Source organism: Callospermophilus lateralis, chromosome 5 (genome assembly GCF_048772815.1).
Source record: "Callospermophilus lateralis isolate mCalLat2 chromosome 5, mCalLat2.hap1, whole genome shotgun sequence".
NCBI classification, from domain to species: Eukaryota; Metazoa; Chordata; class Mammalia; order Rodentia; family Sciuridae; genus Callospermophilus; species Callospermophilus lateralis.
Genome location: NC_135309.1, coordinates 66303547 through 66325498, shown reverse-complemented (window position 1 = coordinate 66325498; position 21952 = coordinate 66303547). Strand labels below are relative to the sequence as shown.

The window sequence follows — 21952 nt, the reverse complement described above, 5'->3', positions numbered from 1 at the left end:
GCAAAGCAGCCTATTACAAAAAAAGACTGAAATAAGAATGGCTCATCTCACCCTAGTTCTGCAAGTATGTGGCCTTAGGCATGTGACTTAATTTATTTATCTTTCTTCTTTGTATTTGCCTTACCTACCAAACAGGTTTATTAAGGACTTCATTCTCTGAGCAAGGCATTGTGCAAAGAATTTTATATGCATCCACTTAATTTTCATCAGGACTCCATAAAGTGTAATGATTATTCCCCTTCCTTTTTTTAAACCAGTGGAGAAAACAAGGCCTAGACCAGTGAAGTCCCTTGTTCAAAGTAGCACAGTTAGCACTTCAAATTGAAATTCAAACCTTCTACTTTCTGATCAGAGCCTGTGTTCAGAGCTCTGATAGCTCTTTCATGAAAATCTAGAGAAATGATACATGGGAAGACCAAAGGTAACATGTTAACCAATAAAATAAGCACTTAAGTTGTTCTTAGGTAGAAGCTAAGTTTAAGACAAACACTCATATAAAGAAATATCCTAACACTCTCAAAGGTATTAATCTCACAAACACACAGCAATTTTGTCATGTAAATTACTTAAGTTTGAGAATAAAGGTATCACTCACAAGCACAAGAGCAACAGTATGCCTATAGATTCCTTAACTGAGACTAGCCAGGAAGGTATTTCATAAAACAATGCTCAAACAGCAAACTATTTCTGTAACGTAGGCAGCAAAAAGAGTTTTCAACTTGTCACATGCCAGATCAAATTTGCATTTCCTGTAACTCTGCAGTAAATCACATGCCACTTTGCATTGAGATGACTTGTGATGGAAGCCCAGAGCATATCCGATGATAACTTTAGGAAAATGTATTCCGGAGGCATCTTCTATTACCTATAGATCAGCGGAAGCAGAGAATCCTAGACAGTAAGCAGTGGCACCAGGCTATCTTGATATGCCAGCACACAGAATGTATTTTATGTAAAAATAAATTACACTGCATTTTTATGAGGCAAAAAAATTGACCCATCAGAGGCTAAAATTTTAATATTCACTAAGGTCATGCTGCCATCTTCAAAATAAGAGGGAAATAGAGGAGTTATACAGTTTACCTTGACTCAACGGTGAATTTATTTTTGTCACTTCATTTCTATTTCATAATCATAAACTTAACTCTACAATCCAGCTAGATATGAAGAGGAATAAGGAAAATTTGGAAACTAAAGCACAACTGTAGCAAAAACACAAACATTATAGAATATCGCAAGCAGGTAGGGTAAGAGGTGTTCTCCTGAGCTACAGAAGGTCTATTGTTTGAGATAAAAAATGAATTAGATGTACTAGAGTTTTCCACAGTCATCTATGATGACCTTGTTGCTGGTCTTGCCATTCCTAGACCCAAAGTCCACCATGACTTCCATCACAGCCACGCCATTTTCCTCAATCCTAAAGATCACCTGCCTGCCATCCAACTACTGAGTTCTGGCAGTACAGATAAAAAATGAGAACCATTTGTGCTCAGCCTAACATTTGCCATGAACAAGATGCCAGGACCTATATATTTCAGAATGAAGTTCTAATCCTCAAATTTCTTCTTCTCATAGATGGACTTCCAATGCCATTATGGCGTGTGAAGTCACTATCCCAGAATATAAATGTACTTGAATAATTCTGCAAAACCAGGAAAACTTATGGCCTAATCCTTTGTCTTCAGTGCTCAGAGCACAAAAATGGTCTGATGCCTTTAGAACTTGGTCTGCTAACAGCTTGAAGCAGCTGGTGGCCTAAGGGCCCGCTGTTGACAGCTATGTTGAGGAATGTGACCCCTGGCAACCAGCAGCTCCAGGTGACAGTGGCTTCTGCAAAGTCTTAACAGTTAATTTAAATATTTCTAATCATAACTCGTCCTTTTTGTTTTCCTTCCTTGGATTACAGGAATTTGAACCCGCATCATCTTTTTTCCCCATTTCATGGACCTCAAAGTTTGAAGCCTTGTTTTTCACCCATAGATATATGAAACAATGTTTTAAAAATGGACAACCGTTTGCCTGACACAGAGTAGGGACTCAATAAACCTTAGTTCCAATTTCCTCAGGGTATATATACATCATTAATCTCACACAGAGTTTGCAATGAGCTTGACTATGTTCTATAATTTTAATTTGGCAGAATTTTATGAGCAAATTGATACGGACTATAATATTGTTTGGGATAGACGTTAAAAATGACTGCTGTCTTCCGTATATTTTCATTATAACCTTTGAATTTTCCTGACAGATTGCCACTGAGTTTTGTCTCAATATTTGGTGACCGAAGACTTAATTAAAAAAATAAAACAAGGTATTTTCCAAATAGATGTAAAACTAGATTATAAAATATTTTCAGTAATCCTAATTGCACATGCAGAAAAAAATCCCTGCTCTTTTATGAATATACACATGTAAAGGAAAAAACATACAAGAATATGTATCAAAATACTGAATTAGTAGAGTATAAGTCATAGGAAAATTGTAAATCTTTGTTTCTTCCTTTATGTGCGTTTATGTTTTCCTAAAATTCCCTAATAGATATTTTATTGATGCATATTAATTGTACAAAATAGTGGGTTTCATTGTAGCATATTTGTACATGCTTATAACAATTTCACTACCCAGTACCTTCCCTTTCCCTTCCCCCCGCCTTCCTCTAATTCCCTTCCTGTACCCTAATAGTCTCCCCTTTACTTTCATGAGATCCCTTTTTAATGTTTTTTGTCCCCCTAACTTCCACATAGTAGAGAAAACATGAGACACTGAGATTCTGAGTCTGGCTTATTTTACCTCATGTGATGCTCTTTGATTCCATCCATTTTCAAAATATTAAGTATGAGTTTACTTTTATAATCACAAACATTATTCTTTCCAAATGTGTGTCTAAGTTGCTATTTTAGATAAAAAAAAAATTGATTGAATCTGGTAAAAATTGCTGATGAAGAATTATTGAACCAAACTGTTATCTCCCTGCTGTATCAAAAAGACCTATTATTCAAAATAAAAAATAAAAATAAAATTAGTTCCCTCATCCGAGTTGAGTCACTACCTCATGCAGAACACATCAGCAGTTGGACAGCTGAGTGGGGAAGGGCCATTATGACGAGGATGTGAAATGAGGGCTTACAAATGTCCTCGAGGTAAATCCTTTCCACCAAAGGATTAGTTAATAGGACATGACATAATCACCTTCCTAGTGGGGAGTGGTGGGGTTTTCTTTCCAATGTTCTACGCTGAGTGTGTCTCTTTGATTTTATCATTCTCGAATATTTGAGAGCCAGTTCCAAACAGAATTTCCTTTTGCCTTAAGTGGGAAGGAGACAAATGTTAAAGTAGTTGCTGAGCAATATCATAAAAAAGATACTCACTTCAAATGCTTTAATGCTCTACTTTCCTTGCTCACAGATGCAATTAAATCTCTTAAATGAAGATCTCTAAGAACAAGTCAGACAGTAAATTGAGTTACAGGAGGTAATGGGGGAGAAAAAACCCAAACCAAAAACCTGTCCAACCTCTTTGCCAGTCAAAATGGCTCACAATAATTCACAATGTTTCCAAGCTTTTGAAAAAATGTGCTTATTTTGTTTATTTTTCCAGTTCCTCTTCATATTTTTTGTCTGTTTTACAAAACAATTCCATTGGGCTTACAATATTATTATAACAATTTTGTTCTGATTACTTGAAACAAAATGATTCTTTTAGCTTTTATTCTTCAAAGATAAAAATAACAGTGAATCTCTTGTTTATCTCTCTCCCCCTTCTTTGCCCCCCTTCCTTCCTTCCTTCCTTCCTTTTCAATGAAAATTTAAAAATATGGAAAGGCAGAGAGTAATTTAGTCTGTGTACTCACTGTCTAGGATCTATAAATGCTAACTTTTCATAGTATTTTGCTCATATGTTTTTAAGAAACGAAACATTACAGAATTCATGCACCTTAGGCATCCCTTAGCTGTTCTGTCTCTCCTCTTCTCTCTCACTTTCTATAAAAAAAAGAACTTATATTGATAGCTGATATTTTCCTTTAGTCTGCTCTCTCATGGAAGCTGATCCCTTAATTAGAATTTTTAAACTTGTTTTCTTTATCCACTTAATCACTGTATCTGAGTTTATTTGCTTTTGAGTATCATCTTTGGCCAGGTATGGTGTAGAGAAGTCTCTCCCTCCTAGAACACTGAGGCTTGCAACAATAACATTAGGTTTACTGGGGACATGTTTTCTTTTATCATACTTTGGGGAAGCTCAAGGAACCTGGACATGAGAGTTACATATAACATTCAAAAAGGCAACCTTCATTTTTCATATTTCCTGGAGCCTAAAATAAGTCATACTTAAAGAAAAGTAGTCAAACAATAGAACCGTCAGAAAGGAGAGCTTCTTTGAATTCAGAGAGAAACTCGCTGGCTCCCCAAATTAGGGTACATCCAGGCTCAAACACAAGCAGCAAAAAACAGGTGACTATAAGAATGACAGACAATAAAGATATGGGAGAAAAAACTTAAAAAATGGTGAATCATTTAAAAAATGGTGAATAATTCCTTCACTGAGAATTTTATGTTATGTGTAGGTTCAGAAAACATAAATGCATTGGTTATGCCCTCTCACCACAGTACTTCTGTCTGATTTCATATTTCTGTTAATAAATAATGCCTTGTCTAGGCAGTTCCCTGGAATGTTTTTTCCTCTAGTTCTGTCATAATTAAGATGAATGGGTAGGAAACAGGCTCCCCTATACATTTCCCAGCTTTCATCATTCATACTGGGAACATGAAGAAAAACAAATGCAGACAAGTAGTCTAAACATCTAGACACAATTTTCATGTCTTACAAAGATATATCACAGCATTTATGTGATGTGTGATATGACTTTTTAAAAAGCATGAAACTTGAGGTCAGAAAATCTGGATCACAATTCTGGGTGCACTACTGGATGAGTGAATTTGGAGGAATTACATAAACTTTATTTGGTTCCTTCATCATCAAATTGGAAAAAAAAAATCAGTGAAAAATAAATTGAGAAGTTTCCTGCTAAGTTGCAATTGTTCTGTACAATGTTACTGTTTTATTGTCTTTGGAGAGTGGCCCCAATTTCTTTATCTAATAAGTAAAACAATAAACATCTGTTGAGTTAATGTTATCTGTAATTTTTGTTTTTCAGTGGTAGAACAGAATATAGTGTGTAGCTACTGATTATTAATCAGTCTTAGGTATGACCAAAGTGATAAATATATTTTGGGAAACCAAACCAGATTACTTTCCATTCTAATCATAAAACTCTTAGACATTTGCCCTTGAAAGTATACTTAGATCAAAGATATAATCAAATGCATATATGAACCTTATTATATAAACATACACTAAAATTTTAAGGTAGAAAGTGTTCTTAAATATTCATTTTTTAAACAGAGATCATATTAAAATTTATTCAGCTTTAATATTGTGATGTTTAACAATTCATTTAATTCTTAATGTTTTCTGGTCACTAAGAATTGTTTTCATATTTAAAGTAGGACATTAATTTGCTAAATCATTTCTTTCTTATCAAAAATATCAATGTAACTATTCATTCAAATAATATACTATTAAATTATTAGTTGTACCAGAAAGGAATTTTGAGCCTAAAAGTCACATCTACAAAAATATGTATTGCAGTCTTTTGCAATAAGGCTGATTGATCAGATGTAGGCATCATTATGGCATATCAGGATGAACAGACTCATTTAAAATTCTTTTAGTCATACATCTATTGAAAATATGTTAGGAGGGGTTTTCAGTACAAAATCAGAAGCTAAAGACTAGGCAAAAATGATCACTGATTATTTATCTGGAAAATATTTTATTTTTAATACAATAAACTTTATTCTATTTTAATTAAAAAATAATTCTCAACCTAAAAATATTAAGTGACTTAAGAAATAAGTAGGGGCTGGGGTTGTGGCTCAGTAGTAGAGTGCTTGCCTAGCATGTGTGAGGCACTGGTTCAATTTTCAACATCACATATAAATAAAATAAAGGTACATTGACAACTAAAAAAGTATTTTAAAAGAAGAGGTAGGTAGGATTTATAAAATGTATATATAATATTTCAGTAAATCTTGTGGATGTAAACCTTGCACAAAACAAGGGTATAATATTGTTAGCTGGGTTACTCATTGCTATAAATAAAACTATTGTCATTGACTAGAAATTTAATACTTAGACACCTAATAATAGCTAATTAAAATATAAACATAAATCATGTAATGATGATTGATTTCACCATTTGGATTTTTATAACCAGTAAGGTTTGCAACTGTAAATTAAGATATCTTTAATTCAGGAAAAGATATAAATGAAAATTTCCCTTAAGAAAGACATATCTACTTTTATTTGAATGACAACTTTCCAAAATTGTGTATTCCTCGTGATATAAAAATTAAATTTGTGCTGACTGTCTTGGCAAACACCAGTAATTCCCGCTACTTGGGAGGCTGAGGCAGGAAGACTTCAAATGCAAGGCCAGCCTCAGCAACTTAGGGAGGCCTTAAACACCTTAGTGAGACCCTGTCTCAAAATAAAAAAATAAAAGGGTCTGGGACTGGAGACTATCTTGCCAAGTGAAATAAGTCAATCCCCAAATGCAATGGCTGAATATTTTCTCTGATATGCAGATGCTAGCACATAATAAGGCAGGGGCAGGGGAAAGAATAGAAGTTCACTGGATTGGACAAAGGGGAAATGTAGGGAAGCCGAGGTGGGAATAAGAAAGACAGTGGAATGAATGGGACATAATTTTCCTATGTTCATATATGAATACATGACCAGTGTAACTCTACATCATATACAACTATAATAATGGAAATTTATACCCCATATATATATAACACATCAAAATACACTACAGTGTCATGCATACTAAAAAGGGCAAATAAATTTTTTTTAAATTAAAAAATTAAATTGGCGTGAACTGGAGATGTAGCTCAATGGTACAACATTTGCCTAGCATGTAAAAGGTTCTAGGTTTGATTTCCCAGCACCTCAAAGAAGAAAATAAGTTTTGCTTATTTTTTTTTTTTTTAACCTTTGGTAAAAAGGATAAGACATTGAATGATATCTAAAATAATTGAAAAAAATTGGATCATTTCTAAGAAAACCACTTGGAAATTTGTTCTTGTAAAGAGAAAACTGTTAAGTTTTAGATTAGCCTTATTCATACATTTTTTGTATCCAATGAACATGTTTTTTTGTGACTTTTTGCAGGGGGAGGGTACTAGGGATTGAATCCAGGAACTCATAACAACTGACCCATATACCAGCCCTTTTTTTTTTTTTTTGAGACAGGATCTTGCTAAACTGCTGAGGTTGTCTTTGAACTTGTGAGCCTCCTGCCTCAGCCTCTGGAGCTGCTGGGATTACAGGCAAGCTACATTGTATCTGGCTTGGGCATTTTGTTTGTTTGTTTGTTCTTTTAGGATACATGACACCATGGTGTATTTTGACATATTTTACACACATGGAGCATACCTTTTTCTAATTATATCACATTCTTGCAGTTGTACATGATGTGGAATGTTAGAGTCTGTAAACAAGTCTGGATGGCGCCTGGCATTTTGCCAGAGGGAGTGGTTTGTGAAGTAACTCCAGTGAGCCATTAAGTGTGGAGTTTCCTTATTGGTTGACTGCTGTATCTAGTTTATGTTAATTAGATAAGCTGTGTGGAATGTATAAATACCTCTGTTGTCTTACAATAAATGGTTCCTACTCCTGCTGTATCAATCTACACAAGTTGTTTGTCACACACACACACACACACACACACACACACCCCCCCGTTAGTTTGCTGCAGCCGGACTGCGGCAGTGGAGTTATATTGGTCATGTATTCACATATGAACATAGAAAGTTATGTCCAATTCATTCTACTCTCTTTCCTATTTCTACTCCCCTCCCTTTCCTACCTTCTCCTTTGTCTAATCCACTGAACTTCTATTCTTCCCTGATCCCCTTGAAGTGTTAGCTTTCACGTATCAGAGAGAACATTTGGCTTTCAGTTTTGTCCTGAAATAATCCAAATCCCTTAGCTTAAAAAGGATGAGAAGGGCTGGGGGTGTGGCTCACGCGGTAGCGCGCCCGTCTGGTATGCGCGCGGCCCGGGTTCAATCCTCAGCACCACATACAAGCAAAGATGTTGTGTCTGCCGAAAACTAAGAAATAAAAAAAAATAAAATTCTCTCTCTTTCTCTCTCTCTCCTCACTCTCTCTTTAAAAAAAAAAAAAAAAAAAAAAAAAAAAGGATGAGAACTTTGCTGGAATAACAAAAGGGAAATGATTTTTTAAAAATCAGTTCAATTCATTACATATTTATTGAGCATTTACTTTTTTCCAGGGTATATTGAAGACATTATGGAAGTTTATGAATACAGTAAATAAGAAAAGTATTCAAATCTAATGCTGCTCAGATTGCAATAAGTGTCATCATAAGAGGAACGTTGGGCTACAGATTAGTAAAGGCATTTGGAAAGCAAACATGTAATGAAGAGTGAATGAAATTTTGACAGAGGAATATGGATGAAGTCATTCCTGGCAGAGTGAGAAATATTGGGAAAGGAGAGAATGATCCTGCCCGACTAGCACAGTGCTTAGAGGGTAATACTGAATGGGTTCAGGAAGATTAGACAGGGCTCAGATGTGGGGAACCAGAATAAAAGCTAAGAAATTTTCCTATTATGCATAGGAAAGTGATTATACACTGAGTCTCACCTGCTTTGCAATACTAAGCTCAACCGTAGCCATGAATAACAGAATTTGATCTTAGTAGTAACAAATCATTTCTACCTCGGCCCTCTGCTCACATTTCCCTGTCCTTATATTGCTGTCTGAAATCATTTCAAAGACCTGTGTTCTATAACTTAGGACACCAATGCTTTTGTCAGTGCAAATTTTCCTGACAGTGATTAACACTTCCAGCTATCAGCAAATACATTTCCAGTCCCTTGCTAAGTGAGTTCAGGAGGTTAAGAAAATGTTGGAGAGTTAAATCTCAGAATGGGGTACAGTAAATTTTTGGAAGCAGGCTTAGAATTAAAGACAGATTTCCACCAGGGAAAGGGAGAGTTTCTAAAGGAGGCTTTTGGTCTCTTTTTGGCAAGCATTGCTGGTGGAGAACAATTGTTGGAAAACCAATGATTCAACAGTAAAACAGAAAGCCTCAGGCTGTGACTCATGAGGAGATGAACAAATGTCTGTCTTTCTGGAGAGTACTGGAGGTGGGGTAGGGTATCAAATATAAGATTAATTAATAAATGTGGGCATCTGAAGAAAAGTTTCCATTCTCTCTGTTTGAGGATATATTGGTTTTGTGTAATAAATTACTGTGAATTTAGTATCTTAAAACAACACAATTTATTATCTCAGTGTCTATGGGTCAGATATTTGAATACAGGTTAGCAGTATCCCCTACTCAAACTAAATTAAGGTGTCACACAGCACTGAGATGAGTCTTGTGGTCGTCTTCCAGGCTCATAGACTGTTGACAGAATTTAGTTGTTTGAATTTGCAAATCTGCCCATCATTTTCTTATTGACTATCAACCAAGAAGTACTGGAGACCACCCTTCTGTGACAAACTCTTGCCTTATTTGACATGATAAGATGATGCTCCAGCTGGGCAACCTTGATCTATTGCTGCTATTGCAACCACAGAAGCCCCTTTCAACTCTATTTGGCCTCAGATATTTATGTGATGAAGGTAAGAAGTGGTCTATAGCTGAAACCTGGAGACTTTATATGCACATGGCTAAGCTTCCAGCTTGCTCTTTGACCTTGCAAGGTAAGATGAAATAGAAATTTCTCCATTTCCTAAAATTTTTTAAAAAGGGAATATTGGAAATGCATGGGGAAGATTTGAGGCTTATCTCTCTGATTACAACTACGGCTTACTTGGCTTTGATAGTAGTCATCAGCAAACTATAGCCCAGGGATCAAATCCATCCCCACGTCTGTTTTTCTGTGGCCCACAAAATAAAAATAATTTTAATGTTTTTAGATATTTGACAAAATTTAAAAATTAATGACAAAAAAATTGTAAAATTCAAATTTCAAGTGAAATAAAGTTTTATTGTAACACAAACACCTATTTTTTTGTGTGTGTACTATCTATGGTCACTTTGTGCTGCAAGACCAGAGGAGAATAATTGCAACAGAGAATGCACTGAAAATATTTTCTCTCTGACCCTTCACAGCAAAAATTTGCAAAACCTTAGTCTATAGCATATTCTGTTTGGTGAGTGTGCAGTAATGTAGGCTCTTACATCCGTCACTTTTGGGAGTATTTGTGGGTACAGAACTTTTAGAAGGCAGCTAGACAATAGATTCCAAGAGTCTTAGCATATTCAAGACATCTGTGTGTTGAGATTGGTCCCTGCTGTAGGTGTTTCTCAAGCCGTATTCTGAAATGTGTTCTCTGGTGCCTCTGATGTGAGACCTTTTCTGATAAAACTTTTTTATATTAGATGCTGTTGACACATCCTAACTTGGAGAAGATTCTTTGTTGGTGTAGGTGAAAAAATCTTCAATAGGAACTGTTCTTTCAGCACCACATCCTTCAGGTTCTTTTAAGTGCAGTTCACACACCTGAATACAATCTCAGAATTGACGGGTCATTCAACAAACAAATCCTCATTACTCTCAGAAGTCTCTATTTTAAATATAACAACCTCATATTGATTGCAAAACACAAAGTTTGTGATTTTTTCCTAATTCCATTAGAATGCTCTGATTTTCTTTAAAGAGTGTGTTTTGATCTTCTTTTGGGAGGTCATAACTTCACCGTCAGGCAAAGGATCCTATACAGAGTTCTTATGATATAGAATTCTGCCTTGGATTGACTGTTTTTTAAGCCCAAACAGCATTGCTTTAAATTTTAACATTAATTGCACAGAATGAAAATTGTATTATTCCATATGTTAAGAAGAACATAAAATCTAGACTGAAGTTAGCAAGCAAATTAGTTCAATTTCCCCCTATTCCTGCTTTAAGTCTGGAACAAATGGATAACTAACATCTTTCTCTTTGTCAAATTGCAAAGTCCATTATCCCACAGAAAACCAATGAATGAAAAAGAGAAGAAGGGAAAGATACTGATTAAGTAAAACAGGTCTAAATGTTCTTTGCCATTTTTTATGGGACAACCTTGGTTCTACTTCACAGATGCAGGGATTTGAAATCATGTGACAAATCATATGTCAAGTCCCTACCCATGCAGAGATTGAAACCACATGTGGTGAGCCTAGATAATTCAGTGTGAATTATGGACATAGGAATTAATTATGTTATTTTTTTAAGCAAAAAATTTCCTGTGGATCTTCCCTGTGTGGTACTTTGCCAGGTACATCTGATAAAAGAATCTTTGCAGCATAGGAGCTCCCAGCCTCTTGGGAAACATAAACCAATAAATTGAAAATGAAAATACAGCCTAATGGGTACTACCAAAGGGATGAGCCAGACATGGGACACATAATGCCATCTTCAGAGTTAAAGACAACTATGTTCTAAAGAATGAGTAGGGAGAAGAAGAATGATATTGAAGAATCATTCTGCAGAAGAAAAGGTTATATGCAAAAAGACCAGTGGCAAGAGACTGCTTTGCTGGTTTTTAACAGAAAATAATATCCTAGAAACAAGAAGAGGAGGAGCTATGAAGAATAGACATCATTTAGGTATGTAAATACAATCAAATAACTTGGAACATGTTAAATATTTCATTAGTTTAAAAGTAAAAATATGGGACTGGAGATGTAACTCAGTGGTAGAGCTCTTGTTTAGCATGAGACTCTGGGTTCAATTTCCAGCATTTCAAAACAAACAAACAAACAAACAAATAAAAGTATGTGTTAAAAGTCTAGAAGAGGTGGTTCAAGGAAAAGTATAATGCCTATACATAATGGACTTGCTCTCTGATTAGAGCTAGAACAAAGGGCAGAATCTAGATAGGTCTTACCTTGTCACACAGGTTAAACAGGAATTTGATGCAATGGTTAAGAGCCAGATAGACTTGGATTCAAATCCAGATGTTCAATATTAGCTCTGTACCCATGGGCAGGTTTTTTAAACTCTCTAAGCCTGTTTCCTCATCTGTAAAATGAAGATAATAGTATTTCATTCACAGAGCTGTTGTGGGGGCTAAATGCAGTAATATATGTAAAATCATTAGCACAAATTGACTGGCACAGAGAAAGCACACACAAAAAAGGGTTGCTCGCATCATTACAAAAGGAGACATTCGACATGTGGCAGAGATTGGGGAACATTCCCAGAAGATGCATGGTGATGAGGACAATTGTCTCAGCTGGATGTGAATTCAGTCTTGCTGTGGCTGGGTCTGCTTGTAAAGAAGAATAATCCCATGGATGAATAGGCAGTCAGCTAAGAGAGCTTGATCCTCGCACTGGTTCTAGCCAGGAAATCTGAGTGTGAGTAGAATGTGAATCACCTGCTTACTGTAAATTAATTATTATTATTCATTCAGCAAAGAGGAAAAGATGCTTGGTCAGAATTAATCATCTAAAAAAACTGAGTTATTTGAAATTCATTACATTTGAATATGGTAATGAGACATTTGTCACTTTTATAACTCTTTGTGGGGGAACTGTCTATTGTAGGATGGAAAAGGATTAACATAATTTTTAGAGTGTACCTTTCTCTTTTATTTTTCCATATATATTGAAGCTTAATATAATGCATATTATATATCTTCATTTTATGGGTAAGGAAACAGCTTTTGAGTTGGAAGTGGATTATAGAGACCACATAGTTTTTAAGAAAGTAAAATGATATTAAATTGAGATCTTTCTGAGTCTAACTACTGGTACTCACATTTGAATCACTAGAGTTTTTTTTTTTTTTTAAATAATGATGCCCAGGGACTAGCACTAAAGATTTTGATTGAGTTGTTCAGAGTTAAAAAGTTTATAAATTTGAAAATTTCAAGTCAAAATATCTTCCTTAAAATATTTAGTACATAAATGATTTAAGTATTTTAAATAGGAATCTATTGTTTAGTGAAAAACCAAACTAGGCAATAAATAACTTTTTTTTTCTTCTGCTCTATTCAATTCAGAAGCAGGTTAAAAACAGAAGAATGAATCCAACCATTTATGCTATATTGGGGGGAGGGGAAAATAGGTTTTCTCCCCCTGACCTTTGAGATGAGTCACTGATAGCCTTAATGTGGTGACTTTTCAGCCTCATCAGGGAACAAATCCCTCCAAACATTCTACATAATCCGAACATTATCCAACACTTGAATGAACTTGGTTCACATCACTTAATCAGTTGACCTTGAAACTAGTTTCTCCAAAAGAAAGATGAACCATTTTCTCTATATTTCTTATGTCACTCAAAAGACAAGAATTCCAATAAATGGTCTCTTTGTTGTCCTGTGAAATTGCAGAGACCATGTACATTTGTGGCTCCTTGGTATCATTCTTTCTCTCCCTGTAGTACTCGCACTTCAAGTGCTGGCCTTGGAGGAGAGATATAACAAAGGGAGTCGAAGCAATTCTTCACTTGCATGTCCCCATTGCCCACTGACTGGAAGAGATGACAAAATGATTCCCCTTTTTAAATCCTCTGAAGCAGAGAGTCTTAAACTTGGGGTAATCCCAAATCCTTTTATGTAGCTAAGAAAAGGCCCCCAGACGAAGTTATTAAGATGCGTGTGCTTCAAAAATTTACCTATTGTGGGCTCAGAGAAACTGTGAATGCATAAATAAGAAACTTGATGTTATGTTAAAAAAAAAAAGTATGTGGATTTCATCTTTTACCTCTGATATGGGCACATGATAGAAAAACAGACAATTCAAAAGTGAAATTATACATCAAAATCTTTTATTAGTTTGGATATAGAGAAAATAAAAGCAAAAAACAAAAACAAAAAAACTAAAACCAAAACAAAAACCCCTTTCCCTCTAAAAAACAACAAAACAAAAAATTACCATGCAAGCATTCTGTTTCAGTGTGTACATAAGTACTGTTCCTCCCAATCTGGCTTCTCAGGTCAGTATAGCACTTCCTTTTCTGGATTGTTTATCCTTTTTTAAATTTCTCTATTTGTCATTCAGACATCTACTCAGAGGTGTCCACGTAGGAGACTTGCTATCATCTGGCCTAAAATGTAGATGGTAAAATGTGAAGTCATGTAGGATCCCAATTTTTCAGAAAATTCATTAGCAGAATTGGCTAGAAATAAATTCTAAATTGGTGCACTAAAAATGTGTCTCTGGAGACAGAAATTTTACTAATAATGATGCCTCAGCCCCATCTTATATTTGGGGCCTAGAGGAGATTTGTAAGAAATTCTGGGAGAATAGGGGTGAAGTGGGGGTAGGAGAGTGGTATCTAAAAGTTAGAGAAATAGATAAAGGCTTTGGTTTGAAAGCTCTAGGACTAACATGTTCATGTTTTATTTGCAAAGTGGGACAATATCACAAAATCATACTCAAGTAAACTTGATTCTGCTATTTATCAGTTTAGCATGTTCTTCTATAATGAGTGAATACTGAAGCATGAAATTGGTAAAATTTTGCTTTCCTACTTTAACCTGCTAAGATTTTATGGGTTCCAAGATGTATTAACATGTCTCCTTCCTGAGTAATAATGTAAAGAGATAGTGCTTGTGGAGCTCTTCCTACATGTCATGCACTGTTTGATGAACTCATGTTTTTCTTTCAAGAAATTAATAAAATAAAGCATCGCTATCTTCTCTAAGACACCAAAAGCACAAGGAACTTGCTCAAGGCAACAAAGAGGAAATGATTGTATTGAACCTAGGGAATCTAACTGCAGATTCTATAGTGTTAACTACTGTTATGGTTTAAAATATGAGGTGTCCCCAAAGAACTCATGTGAGACAATGCAAGGGTTTTCAGAGGTGAAGTTATTAGATTATAAGAGTTAGGATCTAATCAGTGGGTTAATCCACTTATATGGATTAACTGAGTGGTAACTGTAGGCAGGTAGGGTGTGGCTAGAGGAAGTGGGTCACTGTGGACATGACTTTGGGTTTTATATTTTGTTCCTTCTCTCAAGGTGAGTGGAGTTCTTTTTCTACTTTCTGGCCGCCATGTCCTGAGTTACTTTCCTTTACCATGACTTACACCATGATCTTCTGCCTTACCTTAGGCCCAGAGACATGAAGTTGGCTGACCATCAACTGAACCGCGGAATCATGAGTCCAAATAAATTTTTCCTCCTTTAAGTTGTTCTTGTCAGAACTTTCAGTCACAATGATGAAAAGCTGATTAATACTAAATTCTATTTATATTGAACTCATGCCTATGGGGCTTGTCTTTACTCCACCTTGAAAATCTGAGCAATGTAATGCAATTCAACCTTGTTAAAATATAATTTTCAAAATAGATAAAATCATAAGTCTCATAAAGATCTTGATAAAGTTTGGATCAAATGTGTCCTCCAAAGGTATATGTGGTGAAGGTTCAATCCCTAGCATAGCACTATTAAGAGGTTGTAAAACCTATAAGTGGTGAAGCCTGGCAGGAGGTATTTAGGTCATTAGGGTTATGGCTTCAACTCTGCTTTCTTTCTCTTCTAACCGTAAAGCCAATGGATTTGCTTTACCATTTGCTCCCCCAATGATGTACTGCCTTGCCATAGGCCCAAAAGCAACAAGGCCAACTAAGCATGGACTGGGACCTCCAACACTGTGAGCCAAAATAAACCTTTACTCTTTATAAGTTGATCATTGTCAGGTACCTTTTAGAGTAACTGAGAGCTGACCTATACAGCTATAAAAATAAAAATTTGTTAAAGATTTTAATTAGCTCAGTTTTAAGAAATAGAGATGTGTTAGAACCAATAAACACACACACACACACACACACACACATACACACATACACATATTTAAATCATTTATGGGCCAAGATATGAAAATAAATTTGCAAATGGAAACAAAAGTGGATTCTTCCACAGTAGGGGATAGAAGTCATTAGAGCCTCTCCTGAATGGAATTTCCACTTCTATAGACAAGAATTATTTGACATTGCTATCATTTATTTACAGCTTGTAGAATTGTAGTTCTCATCAAATCTAGATGGTACTAGAAGCAAATGCTTTAGACAAGACATTGTTCTTCCATTGAATCACAAGTTCCACCCTACCACTCTTATTCTTCTTCCTTGCTCTGTAAACTGAGGATAATTTGAACCTGATAGGTATAAAAGGTACTTGGTAGATAGAAATATGAACAAAATAAATCCTATGAAACCAATATAGACATTTATAAATATTTTCAATAGGCAGATTGTTAAAGAACGTAAAAAGGGAAAAAGATTTATCCAGTGCTAGGAACAGATTAGAATTTCTATATGAGGGCATTTAGGGGAGGCAAAATAATTGAATTTTGCCTAGAACGCAAAATACTAGAAAGTCTAAAGGATAACCTCAAGTTGCTTTCAGAAGCCACATTACATAAAAATAATAAAAAGCAAATCATGTCAAAGAATAGGATGGAGTATGTTAGGTACCATAAAATCCTCCCAAAGCAGTCTTATATATTGTGTTTGATAACTAGAAAAATTCTTTGGAGCAAAATACATGTAAGCTGACCAGGGAGATAGTAGGAAAATGAAGTGCTGTCTAAAGAGAGGGGCATGTTGATCAGAGGCAAAAAGAACAAGAGGAAGTGAATGATAAGAATGAGAAATGAAAAGAAAGAGCAGTAAGAGGAAAGGAGTCTGTCTCAAAGCCACATGCTTCTGGGACTGTACAGGCCCAGGACACCAAGTTCTGTCTCTTTCTACCAGGGCCTTTACAGCAAGCAGCCTCTTCATCTTAAGGCCAGAGCCCTTGTCCCAGCATAGAAAGAGACACTCAGTATATATTTCCTCAATGAACCAGAGCATGGAAAGCAGAAAGAAGGTGAGGGGGGCAGAGGACAAATCTTACTTTATCTAAGACTTCTTCTCCCAAAAATAAATTTCCTCAGCTTTACTGATTCTAGAAAGAACTAATCACAAAGGACCACTCGATTCCAGTTAAAGGTCCAACTCCACTCTGCCTATTATTCCCTTATCTACTCCCTCCATAAAACCACAGGCCCCTTCCTTTTCTTTGAGATATTCTTCATTAATAAACATTTTCTCTATTGTACTAGCCTCAGCAAAATCATCTTTTCAATCATTCTGTTCATTTTGTCTTTCACAGTAGGAAAGAAGGGGGTTCAGGACCCAAACTCTGTGTTTGAAGAACCCTTCTGTGATTAATGCAGGATAAAGGTATGCAAACACTTAATTTATTTTAACTACATTCTTTTTATATACATGAAAATGCATAAACCGTACCGATGAAAAAGCCTCTAATTATAATTTGACCCAGAAAGAAGTTCAATTGCTGGTGGCTCTGGCATGTGCATCTTTGTCCTGGGGGCACAGGGCATGTTCGGGGAGTTGTTTGAAATCCTTCTTTTGGGGGATCAAGGCATATAATGGAGGGTGTTTTTCCTTTTCCTCCTGGGGTGATGGGTTGGGGAGGAAAGCTTTGAAGTGATTAAATTATAGCATCCATAGAAAGATGAGTTTGGGATAACAAAGAGGCTTCTGTTTCATTCATTCAAAAAAAAAAATGTTCAAGGTGCAGCTAAAGGTAAACAGTATATCTACCATTTACCTGCATGAGGACAAAACAAAATCAAGGCACTTATTGAAAAAACTGGGATATAATTCAATCCTTGAAGAGACAGCTAAAGCAAAAGTACCATTTTGATACGTACATGCTAAAAAACGAATGGATAGGGATGAATGTACTCTGTCTCATTTCCTAGATGCCTTTCTGCCAGAGTCAAATTCCCAGGACAGCACATCTGATTGGTAGGACTTGAGTTACCTGCTCACTCCCTAGCAAGAGGAGGCCCAGATAAGTTGATTGACAATTCCACCAAGAATAGCCAAAGAGGGAAAAATTATGCAGCAGTGGAGGGAGATGTAGAGGTTGGTTATTAGAAGGAGGAGTCAAGTATTTGGGGAGGGAAATGTCACTTGGCACTGAATTACCATATGAGCAGTGCTTCCTTTCCTAGATGTATATACCCAAGAAAAATGAAAAAAGACATCCACACAAAACTGGTATATGAAAGCTCAGAGCAGCAATATTTATAAGAGTATAAAGTAGAAACAACCAACATGCCCATCAACTAATGAATGGGCAAGCAATCCCAGTATGTTCATGTAATAAACTATCATTTAGCAGTAAAAAAGAATAAAATGTTCCTATATGCTATACTTTAAGACATGATAGACTTCAGAAACATTTTGCTAAGTGAAAGAAGCCAGGCACCATTTTTGTGGTTGTACATAATGTGGAGTTACACTGGTTGTGTATTCATCTATGAACATTGAAAAGTTATGTCTGATTCATTCTGTCTTTCCTATTCCTATCCTCCCACCATTCCCTTCACTCCCCTTTGTCTAATCCACTGAACTTCTATTCTTAACTCCCCCATTATTGGGTGCTAGCATCTGCATAGAAAAGTGAACATGTGACCTTTGATTTTGGGGGACTGGCTTATTTCACTTAGCACGATAGTCTCCAGCTCCATCCATTTATCGACAAATGCCTTAATTTCATTCTTCTTTATGTCTGAGGAATGACATTGTTTTAAATTAGTCATAATGATTATTTGGTAAATGCCTATTATACAACAGTTCCTACAAAAAAAAAAAAGGAGGAAATTCAGGGCATTAGGACAGCCTGTGGTTGAGGTGACTAAAGAAGACATCTCTGAAAGAAGAGATTGGAAATATGATGGGCTCCTCGAAGTTCAGTAAGGACTCAGTACTAAGGTTGAGGATCACTTCTTCCTGTAGGTGAAAAGGTATCTGGGAAGGCCTAAGGTTACAATCAATCAGGTGGTCCATCTAGAACCAGTCAGTCCTAGGGAGCTCAGAGAAAGAAGAGAGAGAATGACATCAGCACCCAGAGCTTGTGGAGCACAGACCCCCCACTCACTCCCACACCATGCCATGTCTCTGCTTGTTTCACTTAAGCTATACAAAGGCTCTACCAAGTCATGACTCTTTGTTAAAGATTGGGTCTAAAGCTTCAAGTTAAAATATCTTGCCTGTGGCTGTAGAGCTGGAAAGGAAAAAGCCTGAATTGGAACACAAGTATGTTGCCTCCAGAGCCAGAGCATAAGTGGCACAGTACAGCCAGCAGACCGCATCATACTCATCTCATTTTCTCCAAAGCCTTGCGATCCCTTGATTTTCCTCAGCTCTGGCTAGGATGACAGGCTGACTTAGCAACAGAATGCTTGCTCTCTGATCCTGGTTAGGAAGCCTGCAGTTAAAGTAAACAAGGCACTTTAAAAGCATAGCCAAAACTATGAAAAAGTTTTAAGCCAACCTTATTCAAGATTCTGTACTGCGAATGAACATCAAAAGAATTGCTATGAAATCATAACTTTTAGGCTTTCTATATAATTTCTTTTTTTATTGGAGCTGAGAAAGGTAAAATTAATAGTTTTATTTTCACAGGTGAAATGATATAACCTTATTTGGGACAAAAATTTTAAAAAAGTAACTGGTAACCTTTTGCCTTCATACTATGACATGATTCAGAAATGGCAAAAAGTTATTCTTCAATACATTTAAAACAGGTTTGCTTAAAGTCGTGTAACTTCTCATAATTCAATGTGTGCTGCTCATAATGGACGAAATCTCTAGTAATAAGAAATATCACTTATCCTATTGCTAATGCTCAAAAGCTCTTTATTTCATAATTCCAACTGTATTGCTATTGAACTAAGAAGGCAATATGACCCAAGGATTATGTTCTGGCCAAGTTCAACTTCGACAGACAGAGCAAGTGACCAAACACTTTAATTCTAATCCAAGTTTTTAAAGAAATCTCTCCTGTTAATGTTTAAATTTATTTCCTTACCATTAACAGACTGAAAAGAAAGAAAAAAGTCAATATTTACCCTTGATGGCTGGGTATTGAGGTAAAATTGTGATTCTTTTGGCCTTCTCCTAGGGGGCATTTTAGGATGGAGTCATAAGAGTTAGGAAACTCTATCATGTTCTTGTAAATAAAATGCTTGATAGGAAAGGAACTTTCAGGAAGTAAGAAGATTGAAAGGATTATCCTTTTCCCAGTGTCACTATTTTGATAGTTTCAGTCTTCACAAAGAGAGGATTTGTACACTCCACAAGTATTTATCCTTTCCCATCTTTATTTCTCTGTGTCTGTACCACAGACAGGTGATTCAAGTGGATGTCTGGTTACAATTTCAGAGAAGACGATGTAGGATGACCAAGTGTACTGGTTTCCCACAACTGAAGGATTTTCTGGCATGTGGGACTTTCAAAGCTAAAATCAGGGCAGGCCCAGGAAACTCACAGAGTGGCTGGTCATCCTAGGATAGTGTTTTTCTGGCCTGGTTACAGATCTTTCTTTAAAAAAACCAGAGAAGACCTTCATCCCTTGTCTACTGAGTCATAATCTCCTGAAAGCCCAGACATCTATTATTTTCAAAAGTTTCTCATGGAGATCCGATGGCTAGGCAGGTTTGGGAGTTTCTGAGATGTGCAAGTAGTTCATAAATAGAATTAATTACTGTTGGTGTCAAATAGAAGAAGCAAGCTGGGCCTGGTGGTGACTTGGAGGCTGAGGCAGGAAGATAACAAGTTCGAGGCCAACCCTCAACAACTTAGTGAAGCCCTAAGCAATTTAGTGAGTCTCTGTCTCAAAATACGAAATAGAGATGTGGTTTAGTGGTAAAAGCATGGTTGTGAGTTCAATACCTGGTACCAAAATTTAAAAAAAGGGAAAATGCAACTGTAATATTTTCTTTTAAATTTGTTTGGTAAGATCTTTGAAGTTGTGCTAAATTTTAAAACAAAAACAAATGACTTCTTTGAGAAGAAAGCCTGCCAGCATTTTAATTTACAAAGTGTATACTCTCTTGAAATGGGACTTTTGTCCAAAACACTAGGGCCTAAAACATTAGCTGCCTATTTGGCTTTGAGGAACTTGGGAACTACATTTAATTTGGATGATCTTTTTCCTACTTCCTACTACTTCCCATATCCTAGGCAGGTAGAGATGGGACATGGAACTCTGAACAATTTCCTTCACTCCGAATCCTAAAATAAAATGCTGCTTTCTTTTGCTTCTTATTGTAGGTTCTTAGTTTTTTTTTTTTTAACAAAACTGAAGCATATAGTTTTCCATTATAAAAAAATCAACTTTTTTGCAAAACATTGGAAAAATAGAAGGAGAAAAATATCCAACTGTCTTCTCCTCAACTCAACTTAATATTCTGATGTGTTTCTTTTCTGTTATGAGTTCTTCAAATATATAAAAAGTGTGATCATACAACATTATATTTTACTTTCCTTTTAAACTCACCTTTGTAATATAAACATGCTTCTATGTCATGGTGAACCATAAATAGTCCTTTTGATGGCTAGTAATATTTAAGGAGGATGAGCATCATTCACTAAGTGAGACTCTTTTTTGAGAGCAATGTCCTTAAAATTTATCTACCAAATGCTAGTAGATCATTGATACAGATACCTCAAAAATACAAACTAAAGAGGAGTCACTGTCCTAATGGTTTATCTTCAACTGAAATCTTTGTATAAGCTTAAAAATGAGACTTTTTTCTGGAATATTTCTTTATTTTGATATTTTGTTAGAGTGGCTTTTAATTAGATGATAGAACAGCCTCAGATGTAATAAAAAAAAAAAAAAAAAAAAAAAAAAACAACTCCTGTAATCCCAGTGCTGTAATGCAACCATTCTAAAATGTATACACAGATAGATTTTTACCCAGGTGTAATCATACAATGCATGCAATTTTGTCTTCCTTTTTTCCACTTAATATTATGTTATCACCACCTTGCTGTGTTATTACATAGTCTTTATAATTATCATTCTTAATAGTTGCATAATTATTCA

The 21952-nt window shown here is 35.7% G+C and overlaps 1 pseudogene; it reads right to left on the bottom strand.

Moving 5' to 3' along the window:
- Positions 1 to 1311: 1311 nt before the first annotated feature.
- Positions 1312 to 20344, bottom strand: LOC143400410 (peptidyl-prolyl cis-trans isomerase A pseudogene; annotated as a pseudogene).
- Positions 20345 to 21952: the final 1608 nt, after the last annotated feature.